The following is a 25,706-nucleotide window of genomic DNA, read 5'->3' as shown; positions in this document are numbered from 1 at the left end:
GAAAATCAATGCATCACATACGATTCTCCTTTTATTGATCCAAGTTTTTAAAAAAATGCATGTAAGCAAAGTTTCAACTCCAGGTGGAGTGTTTGTCAAGCTGAAGAGATTCCCACCAGCCCCACAATAAATACAAATGTGCACCAATTACAAACATACAGGACACTCGCACAACCGGTATAAACACTCACTTGGCCATGGAACACAGCTGTGGGAACAAGAGCTTGCAGCAGCAATCAGTATAAGTCAAATGGAAAGTATCATAACTATCGTGTTAAGCAGCGTCTGAGCGCCGCATGCGCTTGAGTATACCGTGGGATTGTGGCCAGGAGTCTCATCACTAAAGTAACAAAAAGCCCTCCTACTGAGCATGCGCGGAATCGGCCACCACTCGCGATAAGAGTGCTGAATGGAGCACAACAGATATGCCAACCAAGCCATATCTCATAGAATCCTAGAATCCTAGAATGGTGAAGTTGGAAGGGACCTCCAGGATCATCGGGTCCAACCCCCTGCTCAGTGCAGGATTTACTAAATCATCCCAGACAGATATTCGTCCAGCCTTTGTTTCAACACTTCCCTTGAAGGAGAACTCACCACCTCCCGTGGTAACCTGTTCCACTCATTGATCACCCTCACTGTCAGAAAGTTTTTTTTTTTTATATCTATTTTGTGTCTCCTCCCTTTCAGTTTTATACCTTTTGTGAAGTCAGCACCCCATCTTTCAAAAAAGTTAATTTTTTCATAAGTTCTGGATGCACCCCAAAGAGTTCTAGAGTTCCCAATTAATTTTAAAAATAGTTCTAGCGAATTAAGCAAAAAAATCAACAAATGTATCTCTGGGGTTCTAACTTCCAAAAATGATATTACTAAATCAGTGAGAACTTTGTAAATATGGGTTCTAGAGCTTCGAGCATTGAGTTTTCTCCAGAACACTTGAGGTGCTACCCAGAACTCTTATAAAATCGTGGGATTTCCCAAAAGTTTTTTTACACATGATTCAAAAATTTCAGTTGTGTAAACAAAAATTTGGGGAAATCCCACGATTTTATAAGAGTTCTGGGTAGCACCTCAAGAGTTCTGAAGAAAACTCTTAATGCTCGAAGCTCTAGAACCAATATTTACAATGTTCTCGCTGATTTTTAGATGCCAGATCAAAAAATTTCAGTAGTTATGTGTAAAAAAAATTTTGGGAAATGCCGTGATTTTATAAGAGTTCTTGGTAGCACCTCAAGAGTTCTGAAGAAAACTCTTAATGCTCGAAGCTCTAGAACCCATATTTACAAAGTTCTCACTGATTTAGTAATATCATTTTTGGAAGTTAGCACCCCAGAGATACATTTGTTGATTTTTTTTGCTTAATTCGCTAGAACTATTTTTAAAATTAATTGGGAACTCTAGAACTCTTTGGGGTGCATCCAGAACTTATGAAAAAATTAACTTTTTTGAAAGATGGGGTGCTGACTTCACAGAGGTCAGTTTTATCCCATTGCTTCTAGTCTTTCCTTGTGCAAATGAGAATGGTGCAGCTCCCTCTGCACTGTGACAGCCCTTCAGATATTTGTAGACAACTATTAAGTCTCCTCTCAGCTTTCTTTTTTGCAAGCTAAACATTCCCAGATCCTTTAACCGTTCCCCATAGGACATGATTTGCAGACCGCCTGCAGACGGGCGGGTTGGATCCGGTGGCGAGAATTCTCGCCGCGGGACCCGACCCGAGCGCCTGCAGGGAGGAGCGCGTACTCACCCGCGCCCGGCGGCCCCGGCTCTTTCATGTGCCGGCTGACGGGCAGCCGGCGCATGCGCACACCGGAGCCGGCGGCTGGGTGAGTGACGTTTCTGTGCGAGGCTCTGCGAGCCCCGCACAGAAATAGGACATGCCGCGGTTTGTTTGCCGCGCGACATTTCGCGCGGCCAAACCGCGGCTGTCTGCATAGGAGTGCGTAGTGTAATGCACTCCTATGCAAGCTTTTAGTGGCGGAAATCCCGCGATTTCCGCCCGTGTGCAGGCGGCCTTACTCTTCTCTGAACTTGCTCCAGTTTGTCTGTCTTTTTTAAAGTGGGGTGCGCAGGACTGGACACTGTATTCCAGATGAGGTATATCTAAGGAAGAGTAGTGGGGGATAATGATCTCACGTGATCTAGACTCTATGCTTCTCCTAATACATCCCAGAATTGTGTTTGTCTTTTTGGCTGCTGCATCACATTGTTGACTGATGTTCAGTCTATAATTTATTAGTATACCCAAGTCTATTTCACATGTGCTGCTGCTTAGCTCAATTTCTCCCATTCTGTATGTGCTTTTTTTCTTGCCCAAATGTAGGACTTTGCATTTCTCCTTGCTAAATACCATTCTGTTAGTCGTCGCCCACTGTTCAAGCTTTTCTAGATCTTTTTGAATACTCTCTCTCTCTCTTCCCTAGTGTTAGCTATCCCTCCTAGCTTTGTGTCATCAGTAAATTTGATCAGTTTCCCATCAATTCCCTCCTCCAGATCATTTATAAAAATGTTGACCAACACTGGGCCCAGGACAGAGCCTTGTGGTACCCCACTTGATACATTCTTCCACTTGGATGTGCAGCCATTTATGACCACTCTTTGAGTACGATCACTCAGCCAGTCCTGAATCCACCTAACAATTGCCTTGTTAATCCCATATTTAGTCATTTTTTCAATAAGTATGGTATGAGATACTTTGTCAAATGCTTCACTAAGGTCAAGAAAAACTATATCCACCGTATTTCCCTGATCATCCCAGTCAGTGATACTATCATAGAAGGAAATTAGATTAGTCTGGCATGACTTGTTTGTTACAAACCTATGCTGCTCTCGTTAATTACTCCATTTTCATCCAAGTACTTGCATACATGCTGTTTAATAATTTGTTCAAAGATCTTTGCAGTATAGAAGTCATGCTCACAGGCCTGTGGTTTCCTGGATCCACCTTCTTTTTTTTTTTTTTTTTTTTTTGAAGATAGGGACAACATTTGCCCTTTTCCAATCTTCTGGGACTTCACCTATTCTTCAGGAATTTTCAAAAATTATGGCGAGTGGTTCAGCAATTACCTCCGCTGCTTTGTTTAGTATCCTAGGCTGTAATTCATCTGGACCTTGAGACTTGAATTCATTTAAGGTAGCTACATGTTCCCTCACCATCTCTCTGCTTACAGATAGCCTGCATTCTTTTATTCCCCCAATAGCACAGGGAAGGTCAGTTGATGTTCTCGGCGCATGCGCAGATGGTGCATTATACCGGGGGCTAAATAAAAAATGAAATATACAAATCCCTAATGTTCTTACCTTAAATAGTTATTGCTCCAAACATATCCGTATGGAGCATAAACATATCTTCAAAAAAAAAAAAACTGTTCAAAAACTGAGGAGACAAAAAATGCAAAATAACCTTATTTAGAATACTGCAGAAGTAAAATATTTAATAGAATAGAACAAAATAAATAAAATGCTCGCTATCCCAGTCACAATATGCAAAATATTGCTATTGTAAATACATTTCCAGGCCGCTGTCCATATCAGGCACCCCAGCTGTGTCCAAAGGATCTGTTGAGTTTCTGTCATGCCGTGTAGCATTTTACAGGACCAAAGAAAGCGCTGTGCTTTGCTGTTTTGTGTGGGATTTTGTACCAGATCCATGACCACACCCAACTCAGATGCGAACATGGTTTAAAGGGTTATTCCGAAATGGGAATGCTCCTTTAATTAAACTGTCAAGATACTCAAGTCAATCTTACCATACCAATGGTGTTCCATATGACATAAAGACTGTAGACAGAGATTGGTTGTGAAGTCACGTTAGTCTCCAGCTGGTTTACTTTGACGACTCAATGACATCTCTCTAACATCATACCGTGGGCATTGTAAACAATATGCTGATGCTGGCCAGATTGCTCGGTGCACCCTCCAACTCCTCTTCTAGTCTCCTGCACACTGTAGACAGCAGGTACGAAAGCAGTTGGCTTGTGCACAGAGTGCTCCGACCAGCATCAGTGGGAGTATGTCCTCAAACTTTTACTGTTGGCCAGTGGTTCAGGAGCTATGGAGCATGGGGTGGTGCCATTCGGCCCAGGGACCCCCCCCCGTGGGTCTCATAGCAGTCACATGGTTTGCCTCTATTGGCAGCACGCACTGTCACCATATACTACGTTAATGCACAATGCTTCACATCTTTCAGCTGCAATATCCACTAAGGGCTTATTCACGTTGGCGTATTTGCACTGCATATTACTTGCTGCTGAATCCCCATTGATTTGCATTGGGGCATTAAGGCAAGCATATTTTTCACATGACTTTCAGTCCCATGAAAAAAACAGCATTATCCTATCAAGGTGCGCACTGAAATAACCCATTAAAGTCAATGGGATTGCGTAAATACACAGTGATATGCGCAATAGTTGTTCTTTTTGCATGCATCTAAATACGCAATGTCTATGAGCACAAACACTCCTGCAAGAATGCGCAGAATACACCGTGAATATTGGTAGTTTTGGCTTGTGAATACGCAGTGTATTCACCGGCTTAAATCTGCATGTACCCATGTGAATAAGCCCTAAAGGCTGTAAACGAAATTTTAATTTTATTACTGTATCCACATATTGTGTAGTTCTGCAAGAGATTATATGATATATAGGCAGGATCATGTCCTGTAATCCCCCAGCAAGCCCTGAACACTTAAATATCGGTTTATTTAATAGCACAATCTCTTACGATGTTTTCTATTTTTATAGCAATTCCAGTGAAATCCGAGCCTGGCCTAGATGTCTCCTAGCATGCTAATAAGCACATTTACTATGCTGTTTGGTCATAGACACCACACAGCGGTATTCTATGTCACTTCCTGAAATGTAAAATTTATGTAGAAAACCCACAGACACTTCAACAATGCTGTCTTTAAAATGTAGCAAATTGTACTAGCTTAACCCTACAGTGAAATTAAACACGTGATTTATTTAACCCCATGCATCCTATTGCAGATGACCTTATTAAAAAAATCTTTCTAGCCAGTTTCACTCTGTCTTTATATATAGAGTCCGGTAGTAGAACTGGGGCATATGCAGTATTTTAAAGGGTGTTTTCTGAAGCTGGGTACATGTAGCAATAGGTTTAAAATCTTAAACCACATGTCCAATCCAGTCCACTTCTCTTTGTGCCTCCACACAGTAATGGTGTCTGTTGTAACATAAATACAGTGCCAGAACCAAGTCCAGTACGCACATACATACAGTACCAATATCGAGCTTATAATAACCACAGCAACAGGACAAAGCTTAGTACATACGGCATCAGAACAAAGTTCACTAAGGGCATAAAGTAGTTAAATTGAGCTTCTGGCATAAATATGGCACCAGAACCAAGCTAAAGTTGGAAATACAGCATCAGAACCAAGCTTGCTCAATATAGGGGTAAATTGAAAGGTGAAGTTGGACCCTGCTATATTAAGTGAAATAATTCCCGTCATTATTCCTTACCTATACCACGAACCACAGCAGAAAGGCAGCGGGAGATTAGAGAGGTAAACAAGTGGCTCTAGATTTGGTGTAAGCAAGAGGGGTTTGGGTTCCTGGAGAACTGGGCTGTCTTCACTCTCGGCTACAAGCTCTACCCTTATGATAGGTTGCATCTCAATGGGGAGTGTGCAGCTGTGCTGGGGAAGAAGATGGCTAGAAGGTTGGAGGAGTGTTTAAACTAGGGATCGGGGGACAGGCAGCAAGAGAGATAAGGGGGAAGACAGTGTAGACAGAGTACTGGGATCAAGGAATGGAAATTGGGCTTGAGCGAGGGGATGGGGTTAGTACAGTTAGTACAGTTAGAACAGATAGAACAGCTAATGGGACCAGGTATTATTGTATCTTGACGCCAACGCAAGCTAGAGGTCTGGTATGGGACAGGCCTGGTATGGAGGAGCGCCCTTGTCACACCCCTAGCTCCCAATTGGCCTAATTTGTTAAGGTGCTAGCAGTGTTGGTAGTGATTTTAGCCTAGCATGTAAGTTTTCCTGTTCGGCTTCAATTATGTGTAAATGCTTCTATGTAACAGCTGTAAAATGCAAGTATTGACAGCTAAGAATCAAAGCCTAGCAGGAAAACTTACCCTAACCCTGCAGCCTAGGATAAAATCGGTACCAACATTATCCTCCCCCATGCAGTTGCGCTTACATTGTGGTCTGGGTAAGTGTGTGGAGCGGAGGAGAAGAGCAGTTTTGCAGGGTGAAGATTTGCACGCTGCTAGCATCGGTGGAACGGCTCGGCTAGGACCAGAGGAGCGCTGATGCAGATCGCTGATAGCGGGGGAGGGTTAGTGCCAGCAGCGGAGGGCAGTGCTCCTAGGACCGGAGGAGCACAGCAACTGATCGGCGACACCAAGGGGGGGGGGGGGGGTGAGTGTGGACAGCGAGGTGGACATGAGCACGCTGCTGGGCCGGAGGAGCGCTGCAACACATCCGCCATAACAGGGGAGAGGGGGCGTGTGAGCATTATACTGACCTGGCAGGATTTGCAGGGGAGGCATGTCGGCAGCCAATCAGCAACAGGGGGCATCACCCCCCCCCTGTCACTCTTGACTCCACCAGTACTTCCTGGTGGTGTCAAGATACAATTATACCATGGGACCATGAGTAGCATAATAAAAACAAACAGTAACCCCAACCATATAAATTATATAATAAGAATCTGATCAGTAAAGTGGGTGAGCTTGAAGTGAGAAACATGGCTTAATGACAAGTGTGACTGGGCAGTGAATTTACAGAGTTACAATCTTTTAAGAAGAGACCGTAAGAACCAGAAAGGTGGGGGTGGGGGAAAAGTGTTTGTACGTTAAAATCTACTTCATGCCGAGGCTACGAAAAGATATAGATGTAAGAGATGAACGGTGGAATCTCTGTGGGTAGAAATACAGGAAGGAAAGACTAATAAAATCCTGATTAGAGTTTGCTAAAGGCGACCAAAAGTAACAGAAGAAACTGGGAACTTATTACAAAGACCAGTAGAAAAGGTGTGAAACCGCTATGCAGTAATTATTATGGGAGATTTTAATTATCCAGATATAATATGGAAAAAGGAAACCTTTGAATCTCACAGGGGTGATAACTTCTTGAGAACAATTAAAGATAACTACCTTACCCAACTTATACGGGAGCCAACTAGAGGGAGGGCCATCCTGGACTTACCAGTAGACCGGACAGAATCACAGGGGTGCAGATTGAGGGAAACTTGGGAAATAGTGACCATAATAGATTAGATTTTCAGCTGTCACTTAATAGGAAGCCTATCAGGGAGCGACAAAAAAAGTCAACTTTAATAAAGCAAAATTTGATCAGCTCAGAATTACTCTCTGCAACATTAAATGGGACAACGTTCTCAAAAATAGTACAGGCGACAAATGGGAGAACTTTAAAAGCATCCTAATTACCTCATGTGAGCAGTTCATAGCCTTTAAAAATAAAAGAACTACAAGTGGAAGGAAACCAATGTGACTCAACAAGACTGAAAGAGGGGCAATAAACGAAAAAAAAAAGTGTTTAAATTACTAATACAAGAAGGCAGTGAAGAAGCTCTAAAAGCATACAAGGGAAAAACTAATGTAAGTAAAACATCACAACTGCCTAGAAGCAGGCAGAAAGACTGATCACCAAAGAGAGCAAGAATAACCCTAAACTATTTTTCAATTATATAAACTGTAAATGTATTTGCACTGGAAACACTGGCCCTTTAACAAATAATGCAGGAGAAATCATAGAATATAAAGGGGTAAGGCGAATCTATTAAATAGCTTTTTCTCAAGTATATTCACATAGGAAAAAGAAATGTCACCTAAGATGCAGGGGAATTAAATTAACCCCCTACGAAATATCACCTGCCTAATGCAGGAGGAAGTGCAGATATGGGGAAAAAAAGTTTAAAATCATCAAATCGTGGGGCCCAGATGGAATACACCCGAGGGAACTGCTATTTCTTATATTTAGGGACTCTGTTGGGACCAGATTGTACCACTGTATAGGCCCATTGCCAATGTAGTTTCAATATACAAAAAGGTGTCAAGAAGAGAGCCTGGTAAGTACAGGCCAGTGAAGGCCCATTTAGACACAACGATTATTGCTCAAAAGCCATCGTTTGAGTGATAACTGTTGCGTCTAAACGCGTGGCCATCATGCACTTTTCGTGCCCTATTCGTTCATCGGTGATTTCTAGCAAGCTAGAAATCACGGATGACTGTTATCAGCGCCGCACGCAGGTTTACTCAGTGGGCAGTGCTGATGGTATTCTTTCAGCTAGTATCTTGCTGGCAGTTCTCAGTGGAACACCAGCTGAAAGCTACAAGAACAATGCAGCTGTTTGCGCATACAAAACAGCTGCTTTGTTCTCAGAGCTATCACAGCAATATCCCGCTCCGCCCACATTAACTGTTGAGTAGCTAATTAGCTACTTAGAGTTATGCAAAGATGATCGTTCAAAACCTTAACTCAAAATGTCATTTGAGCGATTATCTTTCAATGTAAATAGACCTTAAGTCTCACTTTAATAATTGGAAAAATATTAAAGGGGTTTCTGAGAGATGCCATTGTGGAATACCTAGGGAAAAACAACGGTATAACTCCTCATCCGCAAAGGTTTATGAAGGGTCGATCATGTCAGATCATTAAGAGGAGACTAGACATCTTTTTACAGTGCTATGCTATTACAGGATATAGATATTAAGTAACCAGAGGGGTTGTTGATTCGGGTCTTGTAGTCGGCTAGGAACTTTCAAATATTGAGCCAGGGATTATTCTGACTGACATTATGGAGTCAGGAAGGAATGTGTTTCCCCCAAAATGGGGTAAATTCGCTTCTGAGTTTTTTTTTTTTTTTTCTTTTGTCTTCCTCTGAATCAACAAGGTGGGGTGGAAACAGGCTGAACCAGTTGGACATTTGTCTTTTCTCAGCTTTGCATACTATGTTACTATGTTATTTATTTACCGTTGTTCATACCAGAGGGTGTTAATTCGCAAATAAGCAATCTGCCACCTATCATCACTCTGGCTATACAGTGATTTATAGGTCTGCTGTTTGTAGATGAAGAATAACACAATATCTGGACATTTAATTACATGTATTCTGTATTTTCCCCCCTCTGCAGTCTTTATATCTCATTCTCAGTTCTCTCTAAACTGTTGCGAGGAGACTGGCTGCTGTGCTATCCTCTAGACTGTTCAGAGAATTCTGGTCTATGTCTCTAACCCAATCATGTAGGAAAGACATGGTAAACAGTGACTTAGTGTTAGCTTGCAGGCATGTCTGTGAGTTTGTTTCTTGTCTCTCACTTCCCCTCCGCTCTCTATACAGTTCCATCAGCACTGTGATTGTTCGTCCTCTTCTGCCCTTTGGGTGTTTGGTGTCATTCATTTGACAGCAGACCATGGACCGCAAGCTAGGTGGAAGGGAGACCTCTAGTGACAAGTACTTTGAGTGGTTTTTCAGCACAAAAACATAATTTTAGGTAAATAAAGCAAATGGCAATTTTGATAGCACTTTGGCTATTGAAAGTGAATGGAGAGGCTCTGTTGCGCGCGCAGCTTGCGCTCCATTACTATGGCGTCACTGTGGGTGGGAGAAGTGACATAAACCCACGTAATTGACAGCCAGCCTGCCTCTGTTAACCCTTACAGGTTACAATAAGTGTTTATCATGGCATGTAAAGGGCTTGTAGAGGAAGGCTGCTGCTTATGATGTCAGACGCCCTCTGCCGTGTAAGAACAGATGCCAGACATTGGCGTCTGGGTCTGCCATGGTCTGTGATTGCTATAAATAGCGATAATGCATTGCTGTACAGAAGTACTACAATGTACTATCAGAGCGACCATAGGATCGCAAGTTCAACTTCCCTACAGGGACATATGAAATCTACAAAAAAAAATTAAAACCCTGACGAACCCTCCACATAATGCCTAACCCTTTTTCTCCTTACAGAGATTCATGGCAGGACTAGAACCTTAAACTAGTTTGGAACTCTCCTATTAGTCCTATATAGCCCCACAATAGCAGAGGTACAGGACATTCCTTCTCTCACGCAGGACAATCGCCACCATGATGACCACATAGCCCTGTTAAAATATTCTGTCATGTTTATTTTCCTCTCTAGCTCAGGATCTGACATATAGGGTTTGATAACGAGACTCTTGATTAGGATGATTGTTATTTGATGTTGGTTACATGTTCATCCTTTAGCTGTTGCTGTGAGTAAGATACCTACTTTCATTTATTTTCTTTTTTTTTTTAATATTGAATTTTTATTGACATTTTCAAAATATACAACATTGTGAGTACAGTACAGTACAGTAGTTTCAATTACGCAGGTTTTCAGTAACATTGCATATTATATCTTTTATATAGAGGGAAAGGTAAGGGAAGGGTAGGGCTGGGGGGTAAGGGGAAACAAGGACATTATGGAAGCTTATAGCTTCGAACTTTAAATCTTTGTTTGGGATTACAAACACGAGATTTGGGATTCCACATTTGACTTAAAATAGTTGCAGGTAATTAACGATTAAACTGTGTGTTTTCCCATATGCAATCTCTTGTACTAAATTGTAGGGTGTGCGACACTTATATAACTTCAACAATTATACTAAAAGAGAAAATAGAACAGGTACTAACAACTGGCATTTCTATAGATATTTAGTTGGTTTGTTTCCGTAGACTCCATGTCTTTTTGTGTTTTCTCAAAGCGTTGTTTCTCAACGCTATCCACTTTTTGAATACGTGCTGTTCAGCCATACGGTCTTTAAACTCCCCAAAAGATGGGGGGGGGGGGTGTCCTCCATCGTCTAGCTATAAGGGATTTAGCTGTCATCAGGGCGTGACCTAACAGGTATCTTGTGTTAGGGGGGTATTTGTTTAAATCGATTAATAATAAAATCACTTTGGCTTTTCTTTCTATATGTGTTTTTAAGATTACATCAAGCATATTGAGAATAGAATCCCAGTAGTTTTGGAGTTTAGGACATTTCCAAAATATGTGAGAAAGTGTGCCTTTTTGGCCGCACTCCCTCCAGCATTTATCATTGGTATGGTGGAATCTGGTGACTAATAAACTTGGGGATAAACCACCTTAGGTTTATCTTCATTTGAGTCTCCAAGATGCCCAGTCCTCTGGTGGAGTCGCTTGCCATTTTAAATGCCTTTCCCCAAGATTCAGTTGGGATATTTTCGCCTAGTTCTTTTTCCCAGCTAATCATGTGTGATTTTTTTGGCTAGATTGGTATTTCCCGTTAGGATATCGTAAAACTGTCTGGTATCAGATTTGCCTGCTAAGGGGTTCGTCATTATTTTTTCAAGAACTATAGCTGGGATAGTAGTTTTGTGTATAGGTGACTTTTTTAGGAAGGTAGCGATTCGTGTGTAGTTAAAGATTTCTTTTTTGGAGAGGTAAAATTTCAAACATAAAACCTCGAAAGGTGATATCTCTTTGTTTGTCATTAAGTCGTCTAGTTTTTTTTATCCCTTTTTCCTTCCAAGTTCCAAGGTTTAGGTCAGGTATGAATAGCTTTAGTATTTCAAGTGGTAGGGTGGGTTTTTTGTATGTGCCTTGTGTAGCCACTTTTTCTGTGAATTCTTTCCAGATTTCAATTGAGGTTGTTACCATGGGGGGTGGGTTATTTAGGGTAATTTTTAGACTAGGGTTTTTCTATGTAGCTTCGAGTGCTGCAGCTAGTAGTAGTAAGTTGCCTTTAGGTATGTTGGTTATGCATGTTTCCATGCTTACCCATGTTGGTGTGTTATCGTTTCTTACCCAATTTCTGGTTTGGTTTAGATTGGTGGCTTTATAGTATTTTTCTAGGTTGGGGAAGTCTACACCTCCCTTCCCTCGGTGCTGAGCTAAGATTGATAAGGCAATTCGTGGTTCGCTGTTCTTCCAGACAAATATAGTTAGTTGTTTTTGTAGTTTTTTAAGGGTGCTTCTTGATATAGGGATTGGTAATACTCTGAAAAGGTATAGAATTTTTGGGAGGATTTTCATTTTGTAAGTCATGATCCTGCCCAACCAAGAGAGGTTTATATTTGACATGTGGTCTAGTTCCTTTTGGATTGATTCTAAGAGTGGTGTGTAATTAGTTTCTTCTAATTTATCTATGTTAGTTGACATTAGTGTGCCCAAGTAAGGGATACCCTCTGTTTTCCATTTGAAGGGGAATTCTGATTGGATTGCGTATTTTAGGTCTTTTGGTACATTTACGCCTAATATTATTGATTTGGTCACGTTAAGCTTGTAATATGAAATTTTAGTGAATTGTTCTAGAATTTGATGGGTTGCTCGTAAGGATTCAAGGGGGCGAGACAGTGTAAGAATGATGTCATCGGCAAATAAGCCAATTTTGTGTTGGCGAAAGTTTTGGGGGATTCCTCTTATCTCGAGAGAGGATCTGACTAGTTCGACCAGCGGCTCCACCATGAGAATATATAAGATTGGAGATAGAGGGCAGCCCTGGCGTGTGCCGTTCGTTATTAAAAATTTGTCAGAGAGAGTTCCATCAATCAATACCCTGGCAGTTGGGCAGGAGTACAGGGCCCGGACGGCTCGGACCACCCCCTCCCCGAAACCAAATTTGCCTAACGTTTGAAAAGCATATCCCCAATGAACACGGTCAAAAGCCTTTTCTGCATCTAAGGCTAGTATGACTGTTGGAATTTTAGAGTTTTTTGAAGAATGGATGAGATTGAGGAGTTTCCTCGTGCCGTCCGAGGCCTGCCGCCCCTTTACAAATACAACTTGGTCTGGGTGTACAACATCTGGGAGAACCTTTAACATTCTATTTGCTATTATTTTTGCATACACTTTAATATCCGAGTTGAGCAAGGATATCGGTCTGAAGTTTGCTTGCTGGTTCATCCGGGTCCTTATTTGGTTTGGGCAGTACAATCACGGTGGCTTGAAGCATTTCCTCTGGAAAGGAGCCTCTCCCGATTGCTGAGTTAAGGGTCCTCTCCAGGTAAGGAGATATAACCAGATAGCGCCTCAGGATCGTCAATCAGTGGAAAACGACACAATTCTGATCCTCCAAAAAAAGGGGGAGAGCTGCGGAAATAGTTGGGTCTCTCATATGAGAGTAGTCCCAAAGAAATGGGATACAGAATAGCTATTAGCAAAACAAAATTTTCTGCGCTCAATGAATGGTGCGTTTCCACAAATGGTAGTTAGTCAAGAACACATAGGAGTTACACTTACTGGGAAGGAGGGGGGTATGATGACCATGAGCCCCCTCCTTGAAGTGATGTCTCCTTTTTCTCCAGATAGATGTTTCCACACGTTAAAGATGAAGTAATAACACTTTTATTCCAGTATTCGCTAAAAAACGGGCAACGCATTTCCGTGCTCACAGGCACGGCTTGAGAAAGGTGCCTGTGAGCACGGAAACGCGTTGCCCGTTTTTTAGCGAATACTGGAATAAAAGTGTTATTACTTCATCTTTAACGTGTGGAAACATCTATCTGGAGAAAAAGGAGACATCACTTCAAGGAGGGGGCTCATGGTCATCATACCCCCCTCCTCCAGGTAAGGAGACAGCGACCCAGAAAAAGTCCTATAATATTCTGACGAGAACCCGTCTGGGCCTGGGGCTTTGTGGCATTTCATGGAGGCTATCGTCTCCGCCACCTCAGCTGTTGTTATCGGACGTTCCAATATGTTGGTAATTTAATTTTATTCAGGAAGTTCTTTGTCTGCTGCTGTTGGGTGTGTGAGCTGGGGATCAGCACTTAAATTATATAAATTGCTGTAGTAGGAGCGGAATATCTCCAGTATTTGCTTAGGGTGGGATATTTTATGTTCTTTGTTTTTTGAATTCCACACAAATGGGATCTTTGCCTTGACTGTTTTCCTTTTTGTTAGGTTAACCATCCATTTAGAGGGCTTATTTATAGATGCATAAATATTAGCCCGACGAGAAGTTATTTCTCTGTCAAAGTCGCCCTGTAGTTCTCTGCGTAATTCCAATCTTGTTTTAAATAAATCATTATATAGTTGTTGGGTTGCGGAGGCATGTATCTGGCTTTCTAAAAGCTGGATTTTTGTTGTCAGCAGTTCAGTGTTTTTTTGTTTCTCTTTCCTATATCTGGCTCCCAACTTTATGAGGATGCCTCTTATGTAGGCTTTATGAGCCATCCAGAGTGTTTCGGGGCTGACGTCAGGTGTATCGTTTAAGGTAAAGTAGTCCTCAAGTGCATTTTGTATATCTTTTTGGATTTGGGGTAATTTCATTAAATAAGTGTTGTTTCTCCATGGTTTGTTTGTGTGTCGGTTACTTTCAAATGCAAGGGAGGTCACTACTGGGGCGTGATCTGACCAAGTTATTGCACCTACTTCAGCTTTTTTGACTGAGGTAATGAGGGATTTGTCTACCAGGCAGAGGTCAATTCTGGAGAAAGACCTGTGTCTTGTTGAAAAAAATGAATATTCCCTTGCAGATGCATTAAGGCATCTGAAGGTATCAAAAACTGCGGCCTCCTTTATCCAGCTGCTCAAGGATTTTCCTCTTCTAGTCTCATGATTAGTGGTGTCGATATATCTGTCTGGTACCAAATTAAAGTCTCCGTTTATTATTATAGAGCCTTTAGCTACTTGTTTTATTTTATTTTTATATTTTATTTAGAAAATTAATTTGTTTTGAGTTTGGGACATATACATTAACTAATGTCACTTGTGTATTGTTTAGAGTACCCACTAATATTATATAGCGTCCTTTTGGATCTCAGATTTGTTTATTTGTTATGAATTGAACTGATTCTTTAAATGCTATTAAGACGCCTGCGTGCTTTTTTTGTGCACAAGCGTGTATTATCTGGGGGAATTTCTTGTGGGACATTCTATGACTGTCTGAGATTAGTAGGTGTGATTCTTGGATACATACAATTTCTGCACCAAGGCGGGTGGCCTCTCTCCACACGGAACTTCTCTTGAAGGGGGTGTTCAGACCGTTGGCGTTTAACGACATCAGCTTGATAGCCATCTTTGTGGTGATGCACGGTTGTTCGGAGGGTCAGGAAGTCGAATGGATGTAAATAGCTTTGCCAGGAAATAAAAACTGTACAGACATACATAAACAACATGTAAAAATACAATCAGCTGGTTTAATGGACCGTGAATGTTGACTTTACTGTTAAGACCGTAGTCTTCTTGTAGCCGCTGAGCAGCTATGTAATTCACGGGCCAAGTAGCAGCTATCTCTGCTCCGCATATAGGTATGTGTTATGTGGGAGGTAAAGTGGGATATGGACAATCCTTAGAAGGGTTGCCTACACAAGCTTGCGCTTGCATAATTAGTTTGGGGGTAAAGTCACTACGGTGAGAGGGCTCACATACGTCAGATTTTGACGGGAAGAAAGATGAGAGTTCACTAAGTGTTTAGGGATCTTTGGTGGATCGTAACATCTTTTTCTTATTTTCCGGGTTTACCGGAAGTGGGCTTCTTAGATGGTGCTGAGGCCCGTTTTGGGATTGTAATTCCCCAAGTTTTCAGAGTCTCTGTTGCTGATGTAGGATTATAGAATACATGAGTTGTGTTTGCTCTTGTGATAATTTTTGTAGGGAAGCCCCATCTATACGGGATATTTGCTTCTCTTAAGGCTGATGTCATTTCTGCGAAGCCTCTCCTTGCCTCCATGGTCGCTTGTGATAGGTCTGTGAAGATGCGAATGTCAGCGTAAGGGCTTGGAAGTATTTTTAGTTTTCTTACTGTATTCATAAGGGCTTCCTTAGTGCTGTAATAGTATATGCGCACTATAATGTCTCTTGGGGTGCTCTCTTTAAGAAATTTCGGTAGCGGGAGCCTGTGGGCTCTATCGACTTTTAGCTCTTGTTCAGGAACGCTAGGGAGGATCTTGCGAAGGAACTGGTTCACAAATCCCATGATTTCAGCATGTGAGATTTTTTCAGAGACGCCACGGATTTTGACGTTGTTACGTCTATTTCTGTCCTCTAAGTCATTTAATTTTTGCTGTAATTTAGCCACATTTCCTTCCAAATCGTAATGGGCGTCTATCAGCGAGTTGTGGGACTTGACCAGCTCCCCATTTTAGACTCCGTCTTGTCTATGCGATTGTTTACTTCTTGAACTGAAGTGTCGACATGTGAAGTTAGGTTCTTTAGATCCTTTTGGATAGATTCATGTAGTGCCATAACTATTTCTTTTATGTATAGTTCTGATGCAGGTTTGTTAGAGGCTGATAGGCTGGCCAGGGCGACAGCTTTTTCATTGGTTTGGGCAAAGTGTAGTGAATCCTGAGTCAGTCGAGGTGGCATCCTCAGACATTCTCTGCCTTTGTTTCTCCGGACTGCCTGTGGGGGAGGGGGCGCTTACTGGTGGTGAGTCCGGCGCCATTATGTGTTCTCTGCTGTGCTTAGTATTGTCCCCCGCTCCCAGGGATCTCGCTGCTAATCCCTCTTTCACAGTCCCCCCGCACTCCTCTTTCTCCTCTCTCTCCCTCCCGGCTGACAGCGGCTCACCTGCTTCCGCAGCATCGGAGGTCTCCTGCACTTCCTCCATCAGCGTGCCTTCTGCTGAAGCTTCTTCTGCCGACATGTCAGGGGCGGAGGCGCGCGCCGGGAAAAAGTCCTCCAGTCTTGATGGTTTCATCTTGGTCGTTCTTCTCCTTGACATTGCCGGGTGCCAGGTATGTTCCCACGTCCTGTGGATACGTTTTCTCCCGTCTGCTGTAGCTTTATTTGTAGCTGTAAGCTTGCTCTGAACGGAGCTTAAACTTTAGCTTCCGTCTTGGTGCCTCTCCAAGCCACAACCCCCTACTTTCATTTCTTGAAGTCTACCACACACTAACCATTACTGCAGGTAGCAAACTTTTCTCTCCCCCGATCTCCCCCCCCCCCCTTTTTTTCTATTTATCCCCTTCTCTCAATTCCCTCTTCCTGAATTTCCCCTTCCAAAAAAAGTGGTCTCCTTACTCCATCCCCCATGTTATAATTCTAAGTTCCTCTTCGGCACCTTCGCAGTGTGCCGCTGCTGTTAGCAATTGCTGCCATGACCACTACGGCATCCTTAAAGGGGTTGTCCCGCGAAAGCAAGTGGGGTTATACACTTCTGTATGGCCATATTAATGCACTTTGTAATGTACATTGTGCATTAATTATGAGCCATACAGAAGTTATCAGAAGTTATTCACTTACCTGTTCCGTTGCTAGCGTCCTCGTCTCCATGGTGCCGTCTAATTTTCAGCGTCTAATCGCCGGATTAGACGCGCTTGCGCAGTCCGGTCGTCTTCTCTTCTGAATGGGGCCGCTCGTGCCGGAGAGCGGCTCCGTGTAGCTCCGCCCTGTCACGTGCCGATTCCAGCCAATCAGGAGGCTGGAATCGGCAGTGGACCGCACAGAAGCCCTGCGGTCCACCGAGGGAGAAGATCCCGGCGGCCATCTTCACCAGGTAAGTAAGAAGTCACCGGAGCGCGGGGATTCAGGTAAGCACTGTCCGGTTTTCTTTTTTAACCAGTGCATCGGGTTTGTCTCGCGCCGAACGGGGGGGCTGTTGAAAAAAAAAAAACCAGTTTCGGCACGGGACAACCCCTTTTAATGTTACAAGTTACCTGTCTTATGGACAATACTATCTTAACCAGTTGGCCATCCCTTCCACCACCCCCGTCCTTCACCCCCCCCCTCCCTCTCTCTCGGGTCTGGAAAACCAGAAAATTCTTAATTTTCTATAACCTCGTAAACCCGCCCCCATAGATTTAAAAATAGTTTCACATAATGTGCAGGGCTTCAACTCCCCTAATAAAAGATCTAAAGCGTTCCGTTATTACAAAAGTATTCACACCGATATCGTATGTTTACAGGAGACTAGAGATGAGCGAACGTACTCGTTTCGAGTAATTACTCGATCGAGCATCGCTATTTTCGAGTACCTGGCTACTCGGGTGCAAAGATGCGGGGGATGGCGTGGTGGAGCGGGGGGTAGCAATGGGGAACGGGGGGGGGGCTCTCTCTCTCTAACACTCCCTCCCACTCCCATCTGCAACCCCCCGCTCACCCACGGCGCCCCCCGAATCTTTTCACCCGAGTAGAGAAGTACTCGAAATTCGCGGCGCTCGAGTGAAAAAGGGGCGTGGCCGAGTACGTTCGCTCATCTCTACAGGAGACCCATTTCTCTGACCACTCCTCTTCGCGCTATCTTTCTCCTCATTATCCCATCTTTTTTTCAGCAATAGGACAATCCAAAACAAAGGAGGTGACCATCTGTTTCGGTCGCTCTGTTCCTTTCACCCATACCGTAGCAATATCAGACCCTGAGGGTCGCTTCCTAATCCTAACAGGTGTTATTCAGGATCTCTTCATTACCATCGTAGCATACTATGCCCCAAACTCTAGACAAATTAATTTTCTCACAAAGTTACTCGAAACGGTAGAAGCGAATAAGAGTGGTTCAGTTATCCTATGCAGAGATTCAACTCTATCTTTGACCCGAGCCTGGACAGGAACGGCATTTCCCTTCCAATGCCTCATATACAACCACAGCATTCCATCTCACATAACCTTAAAAGACTTTTTTCACAATACCATTTTGTTGACTCCTGGAGAGAAGTAAATCCCACAGTCAAAGACTTCACACACTTCTCTGCCCCACATTCTCTATACAGGAGAATAGACCATATATTAGTACCGGCTTCATTTCTATCCCAAATTTCACAATCTAAAATCCTCTCTGTTCCCTGGTCCGACCATAGTCCAGTTTCCATAACCTGCAACTCTTTAATGTCAAAACCTACTAATACCTCTTGGACTATTAACGATTCTTTGTTGGCGCTCCCCGAGATAATGGTTTTATTAACACCTAAACTTGAGAAATATTTTACTATCAATAGCCCTTCTGCCTCATGCCCCATTTCCCTCTGGGAAGCTCATAAAGTGGTACTTCGCGGTATCCTAATCCAAATTTCCTCTCGGAAGAAAAAGGAGCGCTTGCAAAGACAATTAGGCCTTGAACAGAAGGTTCTACAATTAGAAGAAGCTGCTAAAAAATGTCCATCCCGAGAAAATATGAAGACCCTTTCACAAACTAAGACAGAACTGGATCTGTGTATCACAGAACTGGTTGAAAGAAAATTACGGTGGTGTCCGTCAACGATATTACATACTAAACAATAAACCAACAATGCCACTAGCCCGCAGACTTCGTGCCCACCCCACAGTGAACCCCTTCTTTAGGCTCCACACACAACAGGGCACTGTCACGGCAAACCCACTGACTATAACAGCCGAATTCAGACACTTCTTAGCCAAATTATACTCTCAACCACAAAACACGCCAACAGATCTTCAGGACACGTACCTTCGAGACACCACACTACCGCCAAAATTACTCCAGACGAGGTCAAGGATGCGATAAAAACACTTAAAGTAAATAAACGCCCTGGGCCAGACGGCTTCTCCGCTTCTTACTATAAAAAATTTTCCCCATTACTTCAAACCCATCTTGCTAATTACTTTAACACAATGCGGGATTGCCAATGCATTGGACAAACATCACTTATGGCAGCAATTAGCATGATCCCCAAACCTGAGAGAGATCCAATGGACAAACAAAGTTACCGGCCTATTTCCCTAATCAATATTGATATAAAACTCCTCACTAAAATTCTAGCCTCGCGATTAAATACGGCATTACCATCTATAATCGGAAGGGACCAAGTGGGTTTCGTCCCTGGCCGCCAAGCCCCAGACAGCATCCACCGGATAACACACCTCACACATATCTGTCAAGCTAGGGGCATCCCTGCAATGCTGCTCTTCCTGGACGTCTATAAAGCCTTCGATACCTTAAGCTGGTCATACCTGTTTTCGGTATTAGAACACTGGAAGTTTCCCGCTGAGTTCTTAACTTGGCTACGCATCCTTTATAACTCCCCAAAGGCCTTTGTTTGTTACAAGGGCTTTTGTTCTGATAACTTTACAATCCCGCGAGGCACAAGACAGGGCTGCCCACTCTCCCCGCTCCTCTTTATTTTGGCCTTAGAGCCTTTAGCTATAAAGATTCGAAACAACCCTGACATTAGAGGAATAGAAATTGCTGGGGTCCACCACAAAATCAGCATGTTTGCAGACGATATTCTCGCCATAATATCTTCCCCCCACATTACAATCCCAAATCTCATGGCGGAACTGTCCAGGTTCGGGTCAATCTCTGGTTTGAAAATCAACGAAACCAAATCAAAAGCCTTCAATCTCACCCTCCACATACACTGTCCTTACTACAATCTAACTTCCAGTTTCAGTGGTCACTGGACTACCTGCGAGTGAGCTTGACAAATTCATATGAAAAGCTATACACACAAAATTACATACCACTCCTCCATAAATTTCGTCTAATGTTGGAAGGCTGGGACAGATACCACATATCGTGGATCGGGAGGGTGAACTCCTTGAAGATGTCGTTCCTTCTCAAACTCCTCTATTTTTTCAGAACTCTTCCAGTTCAGGTTCCAGGGCATTTCTTAAAAACACTTCAGCAGATGACCCTCCGCTTTATCTGGAATAACTCTATCCCCAGAGTGGCACGTTCCACCTTGTACAGACATAGACGACAAGGAGGCTTGGGTCTCCCACAGCTTATAAAATACTACCAGGCGGCCCAGTTGGCTTCCCTACACTCCACCACAAATACCCCTCTTTGGCTTTCAATAGAAGCCATAGAAATTCACCCCCTCACAGTAGATTCACTATTGGGGATCCCCCCGACTCATAGGCCCGTAATATCTAATCCAATTACAAAACACTCTCTTAGAATTTGGGACTCCATAAAATACACCGGAAATCTGCTCTCCCCTCACCTGCCCTTGCTGCCACTCTTACATAATCCGCTATTTTTGCCGGGTCACGACTCCCCTTTGGCTTTTCAAAATTGGACGCAAAAAGGCATCACAAAGGTCCACCATTTTCTTTCTCGTGAAGGTGTGACCACATTCCCTACAGAAAAATAAGGACATACCACCCGCGGAATTATTTCGTTATCTACAGTTAAAAAACTGGCTGTCCTTATTGAAAAATACAGAATCTCCGCATTCCCTTACCCCCTTCGAATCCTTCTGTCTTAAACACCCGCAGGCAAAAGGGCTCATTTCTCAAATATACTCGAACCTTGTTCATGCCACTTACCGCACACAACTACCTTACATAGCCAGGTGGGAGCGGGACTTGGGGGACGTACTAAGTGAGGAGGAGTGGTCACAGATCTGAAATTCTACTAATCAAGGGGCCCACAACATATTAATGTTGGAAACCTCATCCAAAATTCTCCTTCACTGGTATCTGGTCCCAACACGAATTGCACATGTTGTCCCTTGCTACTCTAAAGATTGCTTCAGAGGTTGTTCCTCCCCTGGAGACATGCTCCATATATGGTGGTCCTGTCCCAGGGTCAAAAGACTTTGGATTAGAACATACTCCCTACTTTATTCTGTAACGTTTCATAACTTGCGCAAAAACCCTTGGGAGGCCCTGTTGAACAAAAAGATCAAGAATATATCCCCAAACTCCAGAAAATTGATATCTTTCCTCTTCTTAGCCACAAAACAAACCATTGCCCATTGCTGGTGTAAAACATCACTAGATTTCTCCGAAGTTAAACGCCGCATGAATTGGTATTTGACAAACGAAAAGCTTGCCTCAATAACAGAAGATAAAAATGACAAATTTCTAAGTATATGGACCCCATGGATAAATTATGCCCTCCCTATGGTGGGAATGAACCTACTAACCTAAACATGACTTCATGGCGCCCTTGCCCCTACGGGCGGCAGCCCTGAGAGAGAGGGAATACCCCCACCCCCCTATCGCCCCTACCCCCGAAATACTATTTGGCCCTGGCCAGGCCATTGTTACTTAATGCATATTGTTTTTCCAGATTTAAAATAACGATTGTTTTCCATTACCTTATTTGGAAGATACAGGGATTGTAACTACTCTCTTATATCAAAACTGAAAATTTCTATATGCTGATTTATCCTTGTATGTATGCTTAATTGAAAAAGCAATAAATATTATTGTAAAAAAAAATTTAAAAATTAAAACCCACATGTTTGGTATCATCGCATCCGTAACAACACATGCAATCAACTGTACACACTTTTTATCCTGCACTGAAAATTATAGATTTATATTATAAAATTATCATATTTATTTATTTTTAACTTGGCCAAAATGCGCGAGACAAAAACTTGTGCAAATATCAACTGCATTCTTTTGAATAGAGTCATACACATGAGCAATGTTTTCCTTCACAGTCATGTGGTAAGGGGAAAAAAATGGTGGCATGTCCTATGTTTTTGCGTTCCTCTGCACACATCGCCTATGGATTTCAATGGGACTTTAAATACGTTGTTTGGCTTTTGCTCGCCCATGTGCAGTTAGCCTGAAAGTGATCAATAGAGTTTGTACCCCAAAATAGTACGAATCAAAGAATCACTGTAAGCAGGAAGATTGTCGAGATTAGCTGAATCTAGCAACTCGGAGGACATCGCCAGACCGCACGCCATTGTACGCTTAGTATCTTCACTACAATTCTTGACTTTTAGAAGTTTGGAAGTGGACATCATTTGACAACATGGAAAAGCAGAGGAGCCATATGGTGAGCTGCAACGTATGTGATATGTTTATAGACCTACCAGAGAAAAAGCCAAATATTACCTGCCAGAAATGCAAGACTGTGTCTCTACTGGAGGAAAAGGTGCATAGTCTTCAGGAGAGAATATCAATCTTGTAAGTATGGAATGTAAGCAGCATTCAGGGTATTTTCATAGAGACATATTCAGACCATCTTCAAAAGTAAAAGTATTCCTTTATTCATCCATTTCTCCGCTAAAAAACGCCTGCAACGTTTCGACTGAAACACCCAGTCTTTATCAAGCCGATACACAGCACACACCAGGTTGTGATATATATAGTAAAAACACCTATCACCACCACCATAACAAAACACCATAAAAGAACAGATGCTCCCATAGGCCAGCTGACTTACCCATTCACTGTGAAAACCAATTAGCTCGTCCGGCATACTACATGTGGGTATCAATTTCCGGTATGATAACCAGCGTGGGCGCGAAGTTCAACAGAGCCTCGCGAGATCTATGTCCGGCAGTCGGCCCGGTGACGTCAGGGCGCTGTACCGCGCATGCGCGAGATTCCCAATGCCAGGCTCGCGATGCACACTGACTTGCCACAGTGTCTTCATCTGCGCTGCCGTCCCAGCAGCCACGCACGTACACGTCACTAAGGGCAAGCCATCGCGAGAGCCCAGAGGAAACCACATACTCCGGACCGCCCACCACGCACCAGCGTGCAGCGTAGTTGATGACATAACCCCACTGTCTCCAGGGCAACCTCCTGGCACCAACAGCAGCGGAGGACAGAGTGCATACATTCACCATAGCAGTCCGAAGTGTAGCAGTTCACAAAGTAGTAACGGCCATATAACGGCCATGCATATCATATTGTGCTGCAACAATAACAGTACATGGGACAACATTAAATAAAAGTGACCCACTATACCAAAGATCTGTATACCAACAATCTGTAAACAAAGAGAAAAGGGCTCTATAGTATGTAGTTGAATTTAATTCACTATTTAATTCACTAAAATAACTGTACCGATCATTTAATATTACATAGCTACAGTCCTCCTAAAAAATGCCAAAACACTAGTGACACGGAGGGATAAATGACATACTGTTTAATATTATAAAAGGCTCTCTTAGAGGGAAAACCCCAAATATTTAGGGCATAAACCAATAAGTGGTATAACCAAAACCCACAGTATACTCCATGCTCAGAACAATAATGTCACAGTGTATCCAGTCATAATTAATCAACTTTATTATTCAGCATATACAAGCACAACACTGTAATCGCTGCATGCTTTGAGGATATCTTAAACAATGAAGCCCAGCATGTAATTGGTGTTCACAGCCCATGGTGCAGCCATCACGCCAACATGTGCATCTGAAACAGTAAAAACAAAAGCAAAAATTAAGGAACTCTGCTTAAACACATTCCTGTAGACGAGTTCTGTAAAATACATAAAATCAATTCAAGTAATCGAAGCATAGAGAAGCGGGTTATAATCAACATTCAGACCTTTTGTATAAATGGCATCCAATGTATCGATCCATCTCGCCTCCAACATTTTTAATTTCTTCTTGCGGTCCCCACCCCTGCCATTGTCAGGCACAGAGTCGATAATTTTAAATCTCAACTGGCTTACGGAGTGGCCAGCCTCTTTGAAATGCTTTGGTATGGGAAGGTCAACCTTTTCAGTTCTAATTGTGCTCTTATGCCCCGAAATACGTGTCTTAATAGCATTAGTAGTTTCGCCTACATAATAGAGGCCACATGGACAGATGATAATATAAACGACGAATGTTGAATTGCATGTAAAATGTCGTCTAATTCTATATTTTCGTCCTGTATGTGGATGAGAAAAGCCGTCTCCCCTTAATAAGTTGTTACACTGAACACAATTGAGACAGGCAAAGTTGCCATTTCTCAGGGGAGCAAAACGGCGTTGCCCTTCAACATCACCCTTGGTCATAAGATTATGTACCAAGGTATCTTTCAAATTGCGGCATCTTCGATACGCCATCAATAGAGGTTGCTGGAACTCACTAATGGTGGGGTGACATTGCCTCAGTACATACCAATGTCAGTTAATGATTTTTTTCACGTGGTTACTAATCTCACCAAACGTGGAGACAAAAGGTATTCTCTCCAATTTGGTTTTTTTGCGTGTTGTAGCCAACAATTCACTTTTGCTTTTCGTCAAAGGGTTTGAACCAATTCATCCGGAAAACCTCTGTGCATGAATTTCATACACATATCGAGACATGGCTCCACCCACTCTTCGTCCACAATCCGTATCACCCGAAGCAATTGGCTCCAAGACAGACCTAGTAGTGCCCGGTGGATGGTTACTGTCGAACTGAAGTAAATTGTTACAATCAGTTTTTTTTAACAAATAGATCCGTTTTAAAGCCCGTAGCATTTTTGCGCACCATTACGTCCAAAAATTGTACTTCATGCGTCGAGTAGGTTAATGTGAATTTAAGTTTAGGGACTAACCCATTAATTTCGTCATGGAACAATTCAGCCTCAGATCCCTTCCAGATGAAGAAAACATCGTCAATGTACCTCCACAACACCTGGACCAAGGCCCAGGAGGTGGAGGCACAAAGACGATGCTCTTCCACGTACCGCATAAAGATATTGGTGTATGTTGGGGGCACATTGGACCCCATTGCCGTGCCACGTTTTTGGCGGTAGAACGACTCATTATACAGGAAATAGTTGCATTGTAAGATGGTAGATAACAACGTGATGACAAATTCCATACATCTATTAGACATAGCTGACCGCAATAGATACTCTCTAGTTGCCTCTATACCAAATGAGCGTATTATATTTGTATAGAGTGATGTGACATCGAAGGATCCAATCAAGGAACCCTCGGCCGGTGTCACATCACCTAATTTGCGCAAAACATTAGAGGTGTCCTGAATGTAAGACTATGCCCCAACAGCATGGCGTCTCAGTACTCTATCTAAGAAGCGTGAAGTGTTACTAAATAAAGATCCTCTCCCTGAGATGATCGGACGACCAGGGGATATTGACTTCAGGAGAGAATAGCTACATTGAAGCTCATTAAGGAAGATGAGGATTTCCTTGAC

General features: G+C 42.8%; 1 protein-coding gene across 3 annotated transcripts in view; it reads left to right on the top strand.

Moving 5' to 3' along the window:
- RNF130 (ring finger protein 130) overlaps window positions 1-25,706 on the top strand; it is a 516,622-nt gene that overhangs the window by 262,109 nt on the left and 228,807 nt on the right. The window lies entirely within an intron of this gene.

This window comes from Eleutherodactylus coqui, chromosome 2 (assembly GCF_035609145.1).
Source record: "Eleutherodactylus coqui strain aEleCoq1 chromosome 2, aEleCoq1.hap1, whole genome shotgun sequence".
NCBI lineage: Eukaryota > Metazoa > Chordata > Amphibia > Anura > Eleutherodactylidae > Eleutherodactylus > Eleutherodactylus coqui.
Note: the sequence above shows the minus strand (reverse complement) of the source record. Positions and strands in the feature narration are given on the sequence as shown.